We start from the raw sequence: 13,571 nt of genomic DNA, 5'->3' as shown, positions 1-13,571 counted from the left end.
AATCATCCTGTTCATTCCCTGATGTACATTTTCAGTGGGCTTCAGCACCCGTTTAAGTTGTCTCAAAGCAGTATGTTAGTGAAATTTCTTTGTTTTCATTAGCTTTGTGGAGCATTTTCTGCTGCAATGGCATAAACAGGAAGGCACTACGCGGTTCTGCAGGAACACTTCAGACTGATGCGACACACGGCAAGCACTTACCTCAAATATGAGTAGGTTACTCAGAGGAAACAATGTGGTGGTTGGGTATAGTCTTCAAAAAAAAACTGCTTTGTAACACGGCTTTTCCATATGGCCAACGAAGTTGTTACTCATTTATTCATACACTTCATTAATTACTAACAAGGCGTGTCAGTAGGAATACTTTATTTGCCAAGGAAGTCCTGGCCGACGTGGGCCTAATGCGACTGCCTGTACGCCAAGGTGCAGACTTGTGGGCACATTCTTGAGCCAGTAGCCTGGAACGGGGAATAGGAGCCTTGGACCAGAGAATGCCGCGCCATGCAAGGTCGGCTGCTGCAGTCCCTCCACTAGTATCAGTCATACACAGGGTTGGATGCCATGAAAAGAGAAAAAGTATGCAAGCTCAGAACAATAAAATGCAACTAATAAACCACTAAGAGAAACCCACAAACAAATACACAAATAATGGAATGCATATGAAGGAAAAAAGATAAAGACATCTCCCAACAGGCTACAGCAGCAGCCCACGCACTCCTGTAGTGGCTTTGCGTATGGACACTAGAAAGATCCTAAAAAAAAAGGATAAAAGGAACATTGTTCAAGACGTGCCAGAGAAACCACACACAAAAAGAAGTGTGTACAAGGCAGAGACCAAGAATGAATAAAAATAGTCAAGACAAACAATGAAAGAGTTTCTGAAAGGCTTCTGAAGCTGGCACACAGGAGGTCACAAGCTCCATATGTTAAACCCAAAACCTTAAAGGGGCGGAGACATCAAATTTTTGGTTGGAGTGTTCTTAGTTTCAAACATTGCATACTCCCACCCGGCATGTGATACGTGCTCTGCAATTCAAATATGCACATTAAATATTATCGCATTATTTATACTGAGCGATTTCGGTTTCTGAGTGTCGGGGTGCATTATGACGTCACTCCCAAGGAAGAGCAGCAACCCTGGTCATGTGGGCTCCAAAAGTAGTGACACAGGAACCGCTGCATCGTCTGGACTCGTACACATGCTGTGCATATCAGGGCCTTTCGAAATGCCGGCCAGTACTGCGATATGCTTTATTTTCGACTAGTTCAAATTATAAAACAGATATTTGAAATTACAACGCAAACATGTTTCCACAAAATGCAGTGATGAAAAGACACATGTCATTCCTCTTCATAATTTATCACATCCTAAAGCTTATTGAGCATCTCAATGAATGAGGAAAAATCATGTAGAATGGTACAATTAGTCTGAGCCATAACTGTGTTCAGGAAAAAACATGACAGCTTGACTTTGTAAGTCGCTGAACAACAATCTTTCGACTGTTCATTTCTCGGCCTTTTGGCAAAGATCATAGCACTGAAGCGCGGCCTTGTGGTAGAGCATCCGCCTCACATTCGGGAGGTGCTGTGTTTGATTCCCAGTGCCGCCGGGTACCCACCGGTTTTAAGATTTCGCCGCCATGGTGCTCAGCTCATCTAGGGTGAGATGCTTGGGAGAAGGGTCTTCGACCAAACCGTTGCCTTGATGGATCAGAGATAAGTTCCGGCGTCAAACAACCCTAAATCCATCTGGTGCGGTAGAAGTCCCATCTTTTTTTTTTAAACCAGTCATGCACACCTGCCGATGCGTGTGAGCCAGCCACAACGGTAGCAAGAAAATACCACTGCACTTTGCTTGAAGGAGGTTTGTGAGCGAGAGAGCTATGGCACATCTGTCTTGAGGCTAGAGAAGTGAACGTTAAGTTTTGTAACTGGCACAAGGCGAGAGTTTTGGACTGCGGGTTTTAACCACGTGGTGACATTTTTGTGTCCGCATTTGACGGGAATTTTGAGGCGCAGGCTATCCTTCCCACGCAGTGCACCCCTGCAGAGCCGAGCACTAGGCCGGGGGCCGCCTGTTCCCATTGGATTAATTGGCTGGTGGACCGGAGGCCGCGGGAATCGTACCCACGACCTCCCGTAGTCGAGGCGAGCACTCAAGCACGAGCCCACGGCTGCGGTGGAGATGCTCTTGTCACAGTTCAGACACTGAAAAGGCGTATGACGTGATGTGGCATTGTTGAGAAACACTAATGACACAAAAAATCGATGAACAGCAGCTTAAAGAGACACTGAGCAGAAATTGAAGTTGGCTTGTATCGATAGAATACCAGGTCCTGATCACAAGAACGCCACTCTTACTGAAAACAAAGCTCTTGTAAGGTAGAAAATAGCAAGAACCAAAATACAGGTATCGCCGCCACTTGCCGATCTTGCAAGTACAAGCGTGCTGACGTCATAGGACAAGAGACGCCACCTTGGAGGAATTGTCCTGCCTACATGGAGGTCGCGAATCTTTGAGGCTATCGAAGGAAGGCTGCACGGTTCAATATTGAAGTAAGTTCTGTTTTAAAACCAACAGTGCACTTTTATCACACAAGGAAGACAGACAAAAGGCAACCTGAATGTTGGAAGTAAAGAAAACTGATGCTTGGCGGCGCCACAGGCAGCCAGGAGAGTTTCGATTTGATATGGCGCTTTGCGTCTATGAACTTTGCGTGCCCCGAGGCTTTGTTTTTGACGCGCCTCGATTTACAAGCGCAGAACAGCAGAGGAACTCCAAGTGCTAGTTAACCTTTGAAGGAGCTTGTTAAGGCTGGTCAGGTGATCGCCACAGCCGATGAAAAACTATGATGGCACGATGGTCGGTGATCGTAGAAGGCCGTTCGCAGTATAAAGAGCACTTGTGCTCTTCGCACGCTCGCTCGGCGAAACATTCCCGGCTGTGCCAGGCAACTTCAAACTACTTAACGGAAATCGTTTATTAGGGACGGGAGATAAGGTACAAGGCAGTTAAGAAAAATTGCTGACGGCCTAGTGCTGTTAGGCCAGGATGTACGTAACGAAAGTGCGAAGACTTCTGCATCGGAAGAGTGCATTCACTAGAAGCGCCTTTATTAATGGTTAACCTTGAGCCGTCGTGACGGAGTGGTAGCATCTCCGCCTGAAACGCTAAAGGCCCTGGTTCGATCGTGAACCTCGGTGCAGGATTATTTTTTATTCAGTGAGTGGGCGGGGGGTTTCAGTGGCTCCCATAGATGCCGCCACCGAATACGTTGGTTAGTGGTTAAGCGCAGGCTCTGTTAAGGAACGTTTATACGCCGGCGTAATGCGCGCGCACGCTGCATGGTGACGTTACGTTGGCCAAAGCGAGACCCTCTATACTCCAACTGCGCTTGACCGCTGACGCGTTCAGCGGCTTCGGCGCACACTGACCGCACTGGCGGAGTGCTTTGAGCATGTCTCTATTTCGCGCCGAATGCGTCAGCCGCCACCAGCCCGGCTAGACCGATTCGGCTCCGTGGCGAGGTGCGTGTTGTGACGTAATTCAATAGTTTCGGCAGTTGGGCGGAGCTGTTCTTTTCGAGCTCTCGGCTAATTTAATCCATTCAAAGTACACATCTGAAGGTACATGTAAGTTGGCGAGAGAGCCCGATCCAGTGGACCCGTTGGATCTAGCGGAAGCCGTTGAAGCGTAGTGCGTCGGCTTTAGTTTCAAGCCGCCAACTTTAAACGCAAGCGCCCTTGAGCACCCGCCCGTTTCTTGTGGCAAAACAATAAATAAGTAACTTTAATTGGCCCTTGCAACCGTGGGAGACCTCGACGCAGCCTGCTGCACCGTGCAACCGCGCCGTTAAAAGAATGACAATCCGTTGTCCCCAAAGCCCCGGTCAGCCTCCGATGGGCGCAACGCGCCGACCTTGTCCTGGCCCTTCACGACTCCCCGCACTGGGGTTATGATATCTGATTATCAACGGCTGCTCACTGAGGAAGGGGGAAACGACCCGCCGGTGCCTAACCTAACTGTGCTCCCTGAAAAGCATCACACGCTCTCTGGGGCTAAGGTCGCTGAAATGTGGGCTGGAGTTTTTGCGAGAACTTCGTCGTCGGGTTCGGGAACGGGATCACTCGTTACGCTGGCAAGACACCGGTGCAAGCGTAAACGAAGCGACGGTAGCGACCCCTGATAGACGCCTTCAACGTGCGGCGGCGGTAGCTTTCATTTCGGCAGCAGCTAGACCGCACCGCTAGCGGCCAGAAGTCACGGAGTCTGCGTTTACATCACGTTTCACATCACTTCGTCCTGTGACGTCGTAAGAGTTCTCAAGTTTGAATCGGAGCGGCGGGAAAAACTTTTTCCACTTGGAATCCAAATTTCTTTGCAAAAAAGGCACCTTTTGCTCGCGGACAAGCGGCAACAAAGCCATGAAATGCCAAACTATCAGATTTTGCTAACAAAAAAAAATTGATAGAGCTCTTCTCAGTGTCCCTTTAAGCTACAACAAGAGTGAGAGCATTAACAAGACGACCTCTTCCACTCTCCCTTGTGACACCTCCAGCTGTGGAATGCTGCCCCAGATGCAGCATTCTGGATGGGACATGGCCCACTTAACTCTTGTGCATGGGTTTCACCACACTGGAATCCCTGGCCGTAACGGACCCAGAGATGCTGACACATTTCAACTAGGAATCCGTGCAGGAATTTCAGCAGCTGTTTCCCTTCTCACTAGATGAAAAGTGCCTGGGCGATCCGGAGTCCTAGATTTGGAAGTCTGTTAAAATTATGCTCACAAGTTTTTGCTTTTTTTTAATGGTTCATAAGAGTGGTGGCCATATGTGCTGACATTACATGTGCTTTCACAAAAGAAACAAACAACTCTACTTTGAAAAAATTCTGGAAAATTTCTAAACGGAACACTCTGCATGCTTTCAGGGGCTCCATACACTGCTCATTGTACTGCAAAAGAATACTTCAGGCTTTCAAGAAGGAACCCTTGAACAAGAGGGCTGAAAGGTTGGTTTGCTCATCACTGAGAAGCACTGCCTTTTACTGCCTTTCCAATGAAGGCACACTCTGGCATCCCTTTCGATAGCAGCAATGCCACAGGACAAGCACCAAGCGATTTCCACAAAAAGTAACAGCTTTTTATGACCTCGTCATCACAGCTCAAACCGCAGAGAAACTAGCCTCTATTTGTTTCTGCAACAGCCTACAAGATTGACGGGGACTGAGAGCAAGGTTTACAGATCGATTTTGATGCCACACTGGAGTGGCGTGGCACCTCGCATCAGTATACTGAAAGTGCATGAATTCTGCACATTACTATGACTACGGCTTATTCCACAGAAAATACTTTTGAATGTAGCTGTGTCTATTCATATGCACCAGACCAAATTTAATGAGCAGTGTGGCAACCTGTACAGAGCCAAACAGTATACACAATGCTCACTTAATTGAAACAAGAAAAAGACAGCTAGAACAGACAGGCTGCCATGCCTAATACTCATTAGGAGCAAAAATATGTCATGCCAATAAGAACGGACCGTGTGCTGGACACTTGTAGTATCGTTAAAACTCGCAGCAGACCTCTGCAATAATTTCAGCCTGTCCTGTCCTGTCCGCCTGTCCTGCCAGCCTGTCCGAGACTTGACCACTTTCTTGATGGTATCCCTCGCAACTCGCCGATTTTTCCAGGTAAACAAAATTCCTCTTGAAAATTCTAGGTTGCTAGACACCCTTTAAAACCGTCACAGCCCTTCAAAGAAATACAGTAGAACCTTGCTGTTCTGTTCTTGGTTCGTGTAATCTGCACTATCACAAAACGAAAAATTATGCGTGTTGTGCTATTTTTATTCACAATACAAATTCTGGATAACTTTTTGAAGCGATTTCCTGGTATACATGTCCATAATTTTGCCAAATTGTGACCATATGATGCATTCAGAGACCAAGAGAAAATACCAGCCAAGCTAGTCATCATTTTTGGATGCTTTGCCCACACGCACCTGAGCACTGCGGAAGACGCCGCTGCTGCCCTGCACAAAGGCAAGGACACAAAGCATCTTAAGAGCAGCTGCGGCTCTTCCACAATGCTCAAGTGTAAGGGGACAAAGTATCTGAGAACGGTAAGAAATAGTTGACGGACTGGACATGCCATGAAACTTCACCCCCATGGAAAACAAAAATATGGAAACAACTTGCAAACGATAGAAAAGGAACTTTTCAAAATTTGTTCCAGCACATTCACAAAAGTTTTAATGAAGTGAAAGTGCCAATAAATGCCAGGGACTAGGAAATGGTGCAAAACCTGGACATAGAGCCAGTCACGTGCAGACCAGCAAAAAAATTTTTCATAGGGGCTAATTCAAGCTTGTTGCCAAAACATTGCATTCATAACATCTAAAAAAAAATGAATAGGGACAGGGGGGGGGGACAAAAAAATAGAAGGGAAGGTCTTGTTGCAAAAGGTCTTGTTGCGTACCATTTGCACAAGCTATCATGTCAGGATTTCGCATTCATTGAAAAGCAGTGTGCAATCACCTTGAAATCAGTGTGTGGCAGACTAGCCAGTAATTAAATTACTGTACTATAATTACAGTAATTAAATTACTTTTCTCACTAATTTCTAATGTAATTCATTACTTTTGTGGCCTGGTAATTTATTAATGTAATGAACTACTTTCAAGCAGTAATTTCACAAAAAAGTAATTAATTACTAGCGATATTACTTTTGCTGCATACTGAGTCCATGCTTCTCCTCGTGTCTGCCATCCTTTGGCCTCGCGTTTGTGGAGATGAGCATATACAAAGCACAGATGCAGTTTATGGGGGTTTAACGTCCCAAAGCAATCGACTAAGGCTATGAGGGACGCCATAGTGAAGGGCTCCGGGAATTTTGACCACCAGGGGTACTTTAACGTGCACTCACATCGCACAGTACACGGGCCTATAGCATTTTGCCTCCACTGAAATGAGACGCCACAGACGGGATCAAACCAGAGTCTTTTGGGCCAGCAGCCGAGCACCATATAACCAATGAGCCACCGCGGCGACTACCAAAGCAAGAATAAATTACGGGGGCACTTGAGACTACTTCGATGCTTTGAAGGCAAAAAACATTCATTTTTTAATTTATATTGTTTCCTTCCTTTCTAATGACACACCTACTCATTAGCATACAGTCATTAGGTAACACATACATTAAATGAATCATTATTCGCCAAGAAGCAACGCAGTTTTGTGGCCCATGGGTTGCGCGATCGCCTCGCAATCTGAAGGCCCTCAATTGGTTCAATTCTCTACACCTTAGGAAGAAATTTTTCCCTCTGCTGACGACATCATTGGGGGTTGTGGACCGCGTTTCCTGGAAATCGACGACGACGCCAGGTATCAATGTCAATGTGTCATATAAGGCGTTCCCCTTAAAAGTGCACAACCAGTAATGGCCAGCACTCCAGGGAAGCGGCGCACGTGGACGAGAGGTGACGTGCGCATAGGCGTCAGCACTGCCTTGGTGAAGAGTCTGCATATCAGTCACAGGACTGGCATGCATCTTCCTGCACTGCACACGATCTCACACACAAACGCACTGCGAGCGCTTGAGCAAGTACTTTGACGTCGCCGCACTGACAAGAAGTCTCAACTGACACGTCTAAGAAAGTTGTTTGTGAGTTTTCGGGTTTTTGTGGCCTCATTTGAGGCCCTATTTCTAACTGAAGGGCAACATAGGCAACAGCGTCTCAGCAACATGCAATGTATTTCCACCAACTTGCCTCCAGAACAAATCAATTGAACAGCAGAATTGGCAGCTTCTCGCGCCCCTGCGCACTTCTGGGGTGATGCGTCGATAAGCAGTCAATGCACTCCCGCTGTTTACGCGGATGACAAATTCTTCAAAATCAGAATGGTGGGACCATATTACACATTGAACGATGTACTTCTGATTGAAGACTGATATGACAAAGAACTCATCTACATCAGCAAAGCGGCTGTTCAAATTGACTAAAGAGGGGCAAAATTTCTGACGCCCATTTTCAAGCTCAGTGGCGGTGCAAAAAAAAAACTAGAAATTTTTTGCACAAACTATGACCAATGCGCAACATTTTAGCATCGAAACTAAGTAATTTTCATTACTTAAGGCAGGTAATTATAATGTAATGTCATTACTTTTTGAGAACAGGAATTTGTAATATAATTTAATTACTTCTGTTATTTCTAGGAAAGTAATTAGCAATGGAATTTAATCACTTTTCAAAGGTAATTTTGCCACGTATGGTGTGGGGTCAGCGGCTGCCTAGGGAACTTCTCAGTGTCCTTAAGTTCTTACGCAAACAATGACACACCACCCAGTTTCCTACATGTGACAATGTCCATGAGAAAAAGCAATATTGTGACAAGACCACGAAGCTGGCTGTGGTGCGTTACAGAGCACTCGCGCTAGGCCAACGGCCATTAAATTATATCTCTGCCGTCGTTCACCGCGCCTCGCTCTCTGGACGGCAACCACGCAACAATATTATACACCACACAGCATTTGCATTGGAGGGAATGGCCAAGAGCATTTTCCATTTGGCTTTCTGCGTGCTAAAGGAATATAGACACGTAATTTTGGTGGCATGTTTTCTTCTCTACAACGATGCAGAAAATACTACTACCTATGAATCACCATGTGATATTTGCCCATCCCCGCTAAATAATTTATAATTGAATTTTTTCTGTCACACTGTTTCAGTTTCAAGAGCCGAACAATTGCTGTGACATCAAAGAGTGCTTTTGTGTCATGTGAGGCATGGAAAAACGCCCATATAATCTCTGCTTCATCGTTATGATTTACTGCAGTGCTGAAGCCAGCCTTCCTCAAGAGCCGGAATGACAACTAATGTGGAAGCAGTGATTATATTGCAGTTTTTCACGTCTCACATGACCTACAACCTCTCTTTGAGGTCAGTCATCGTTCAGCTAGTGAAACTGAAACAGCACAAGAAAGAAATTCAGTTATATATTTTTTGGCAGCCAAAGGAGCATACCAAACGGTAATCCGTGTATAATAATGCCTTACACCTCATTACAAAAAAAGATCGGTTTGGTTTAGGGGGGTTAACGTCCCAAAATGAATCAGGCTATGAGGGACACTAGTGAAGGGCTCTGGAAATTTCGACCACCTGGGGTTCTTTAACGTGCACTGACATCACACAGTACATGGGCCTCTAGAATTTCGCCTCCATCAAAATTCGACCCCTGCAGCCGGCATCAAACACACGTCTTTCGGGTCAGCAGCCAAGCCCCATAACCTCTGAGCCACCACAGTGGCGTCATTACATTAAAAAGAAGAAACCACACACCCAAAAGTTAGGTGTGTATGCTCCCTTAAAGAACACCAGGTGTTCAGAATTTCCGGAGCCCTTCATTACGGCGGCCCTCATAGCCTGATTCGATTTAGGACAAACCCCCGTAAGCCATAACCTTTCAGCAAATAACTGTCACCATTTCATCAAATATCTCGTGCCATACCTTCTCTGCTTCTTCGACCTACACATAGAGGAGGTGAGTGATTGAGGCGTCATAATGAAAACCTAAGCAGTCAAGTCGAGTCGCATGGGCAGCATTTAAGCACTAATTCGTAAGTCGCCTGTGTATACATGCAACGATTTTTTTTCTTTCCGTGAAACGACCATTTCCTAGAGCAGGTTCATAGTAAAACCTCATTGCGATTTGATGCTTGAAAATTCTTCCAAGTGTTTCAGGATTTTGGTGGTTGTTGGTGTTGGCGGCACGCAGTTGGATGCAATTTCGTGACGACAGCAAGGCTATTGGACAATCGGACCTGCACTCGACCATTCGTTTTGGAAGCGGCCAGTGCCAAGCTGCATTTGAACTGCCTGAGCTGACGTTGCACGGTGCCGGCACCACCGCGGAACTTCACAGAACTAGTGCAGAGTGTGCAGCCAAATCAAAGAAACCTATCATGACCAATCTTAACAAAGCTGTAGTTCGGGCTTGTTCGTATAGCATATTAGAAGACATAGCGCAGCAAAACGGGACAGAGAAAAGGAGCACACAGGACGAGCGCTTATCCTGTGTGCTCCTTTTCTCTGTCGTGCTCCTTTTCTCTGTCCCATTGTGCTGCACTATGTCTTTTTCTAATATCACCACAATGACCTGTCACACACTGCAACAGTGCCTTGTGAGCTTTATGCACCTCACAAGCTTCCAAACAGTCAAAGGACATTAAGCACATTGCCCACAATGTTCATCTCTTTAAGGGCTCTTTACACCATCAGCTGTAAAAAGGTCTTAAGCTTAGAGGCTTTAAAATTAAGCTTGCCTCTCCAGTTGCCTCATGCGCTCCATTCTAGTTGGCTGCCTGGGTCCAAGCACCTTTCCCACGTAAAACCGATGCTCGGCGAAAGTGGCACAGCACTCATTTTAAAATTCTCACAGAAGGTCGAGGGCTCACTTTGTGGCGCCTTAGAGCCTTTGCTGCCTCAGCATTTTAACGTCCCATTTGTTCAGCCTCTGCGCCAGCAAGCCAACGCCGGACTGCCAGCAAGCCAACGCCGGACTCGAAGCAGGAATCTGGAAGGTCCCTGCATACCACAAAACTGCCAGTCAGTTTTTAAAGTCGTTTTCTGAAATAAATATGAATTTAAAAGAACATGTTTCGCGGTGCAGACGCCAAAGCGTAATTGCTTATCTCACCGCAATTTTTGCACCTGTTTCAGAAAGCGGATTGTAACAACACCCCACAATTGTAAAGTGCAGCATTAAGTCAACACTCTACAGACTTTCCCAGTCGCAGAGCCACAAAAAATCGGACCGCGTACAAAACTCATCGCACAAACGGTTAGTTCAACTGGACTGTTGTCAAAAGTTTCCCGCCTTTTTTCGGGAGCACGCAAAAGCTGGTAATTATGCGTGTTTTACATGACCATGAGCTACGTTGGGTTGGGTTGACAAAAGATATAAAACACGCTCAGCGCAAGCTCTTTTCTGTTGAACTGCACAGAGCTTTTGAGCAGAACTTACGAAAAAACAGATGAGTCTTTCCCTCCGGGCCTTTGGGTCCACTGCCGGGAAAGCGGGCTCAGCGCTTTATCTGCTAACACAAAATATTCGGGCGCAAGGAAGTTGACAACGGAATGCCGAGTGTCAGATAACGGGCAGCACTCAGTATTAGAGATGGGTCGCTCAGGAGTGAGCCGGATCTTCTGAGCCGCTCTTTTAAAAGAGCGGGTGAGCCGTGGCTCAGGAAAAGTGAGAGGCGGTTCTTTTGGAGATCCGGCTCACTGATCCATAGGACCGTAGTCCAGCGTAGTGATCCGTGCCGAACGGCGAACTGTCTGTTCCGTCAGAGCTTTGTCGCTGGGTCTTCTGCCGGGTGCGATTTTCGCGCCATCTGTTAGCAGTGCGAGAAAGCTGGTTTGTCATTCAGTTAGCCGTGTCGAACCGTCCGTCAGAGCTGCTGGGTGCGATTTGCGCGCCATCTATTAGCAGTGCGAGAAAGCTGGTTGAGTGAACGGGTCGCCCGCTCTCTGAACGAGAGATCCGGATCTCCAAAGGAGCCATTCGGCTCACTGAGCCGAAGACCCGGCTCTTCAAAAGATCCGGATCTTTTGAAGAGCCGAGTCTTTGGCTCAGTGAGCCGTTTGGCTCCTTTGGAGATCCGCATCTTTTGAAGAGCCGGGTCTTTGTCTCAGTGAGCCGTTTGGCTCCTTTGGAGATCCGGATCTTTTCAAGAGCCGGGTCTTTGGCTCAGTGAGTCGTTTGGCTCTTTTGGAGAGCCGCTCTTCTGGTGAACCGATTCTCTCGTTCAGTGAGCCGTTTGGCTCTTTTGGAGAGTCGCTCTTTTGGTGAACTGCTTCTCTCGTGCAGTGAGCCGTGCAGCTCTTTTGGAGAGGCGCTTCTCTCGTTCAGTGAGCCGTGTGGCTGTTTTGGAGATCCGCTTCTCTCTCGTTCAGTGAGCCGTGTGGCTGTTTTGAAGGGGCGCTTCTCTCTCGTTCAGTGAGCCGTTCGAAGAACCGTTCAATCAGAGCCGGGTCTTCTGGCAAAGTGCGTATTTCTGGGCGAGTTGGTTGAGATACATTCCGAGCAAAAGAGCGCTCGCAGAGCTTGTCCTCGCTTTGTGTTGTCCTGCGGTGTTGTGTCTTCCTTGTCGTCCGTTGTCTGCGAGCGCTGTTTCGCTCAGAACGTGTCTTCTGGCAAATCATTGGCAAAGGATGGCGCCGTTCGTTGACAGCTGTTGTTCGAGCGATGTCTCACGACTCCCACCGATCTTGCATCGTGAGCTGGTGCAACATTTCGAAGGTATTAGTAAAAATACCTATAACACGGTTATTCTACTAATGCACATATTGTTTTTTTTAAAGCCAAATAACTAAACTCTATAGCAGAGGTTACAGAGTAACCTACTAGTTATTTGGCTTTTATGAAAACAAAACAATATATGCATCCGTAAAATAGCCGTGTAGTAAATTCAGGCATGGTCTCTTCCTTTTCTTTAGAGAGGAACAGGGCCTCTCCAGGCAGTGTTTAAAGATGGGGACGATTGTCAAATGCAGATGATTAAGAGAGGAAATATATCTACATAAATGTACAAAGGCAAACTGAGTTACAGAAGAAGGTCTCATACAGACGGCCGAACTAACTCTAACTAAAAAAAAGGCAATTCTCACACAGAGAACATACACTACAAGACCTTACTTATCGACCCACGTGTTAAAGCCTAGGTATATTTGCAGAATTACAAGCCACTGCACGGAGCCTCTAGCTAAACTAGGCAATACCGACTTGTGATTTGTAATGCATTTGCTTGCGTTTTTGTAAGTTTTATAAACAAAGAAGTTAGGGCGGCCGTATTTCGAGGCCCGTCCTAAGTTTCGATAACCAATGAAGGTAGCCACCTACAGCCCTGAAGTTTGACACAACCTCGAGCCCAGGGCTTGGATAAAAGAAAAACACATAACGAAAATTTCCGAAAAACCTATTATTACGGGAGCCCTTACCCTTATTGCGTGATGCTCTTTTCCTTCCCCGCCCCACCTGCGCGTCGCCTCTCGAAGGATGACAAGTTTTCTTTCTTTTTTTTCTCAGCTAACTGGCGGTGCCACTAACCCACTGGCTCGTCCCAGAAATATCAGATAGCGGAGGCCCGCGACGCCTCGGCGCCATCAAGAATAGAGACGCGCTTTAAGGATCCGGTAGCATGCGGAAGGAAAAGAAAAAAAAAGAGATGGTCCCTGCGCCGCACTTGTGGAGAGAGGGAGTGGAAAGGAAAGAACCACGGCTCACTCGTTCTTCGTGTGTCCGTGTTTCATTGCGCTGTTTCTCCCCTAAATGCATTACCAACTAGCCCGGAACCTTGCTCTTCTGCTAAAAAGACCCGGCTCTTTCCTGAGCGACCCAAGTGAGCGGGTGAGCTGTTCAAATGATCCGGCTCACTTCAGTGAGCGGAGCCGTTCTGAGCCGCTCACTGAAGTGAGCCGTTTTGCCCATCTCTACTCAGTATGTGCATACCAACAGATAGCAAGAACAAATTACTCACGTGCAACACGATCGCACACTCCTCCTGCCG

The 13,571-nt window shown here is 46.7% G+C and overlaps 1 long non-coding RNA gene across 2 annotated transcripts; it reads right to left on the bottom strand.

Moving 5' to 3' along the window:
- Positions 1–346: 346 nt before the first annotated feature.
- Positions 347–13,566, bottom strand: LOC144112756 (uncharacterized). 2 transcript variants are annotated; one of them, XR_013310445.1, is made up of 4 exons: positions 13,542–13,566; positions 11,027–11,096; positions 10,458–10,587; positions 347–530 (listed from the first exon to the last, which is right to left on the bottom strand). It is a non-coding gene; the product is annotated as an uncharacterized LOC144112756 (long non-coding RNA). The 2 variants fall into 2 exon arrangements; XR_013310444.1 differs by lacking the exon at positions 13,542–13,566 and having other exon boundaries at positions 349–530; positions 11,027–11,364.
- Positions 13,567–13,571: the final 5 nt, after the last annotated feature.

Source organism: Amblyomma americanum, chromosome 1 (genome assembly GCF_052857255.1).
Source record: "Amblyomma americanum isolate KBUSLIRL-KWMA chromosome 1, ASM5285725v1, whole genome shotgun sequence".
NCBI classification, from domain to species: domain Eukaryota; kingdom Metazoa; phylum Arthropoda; class Arachnida; order Ixodida; family Ixodidae; genus Amblyomma; species Amblyomma americanum.
Note: the sequence above shows the minus strand (reverse complement) of the source record. Positions and strands in the feature narration are given on the sequence as shown.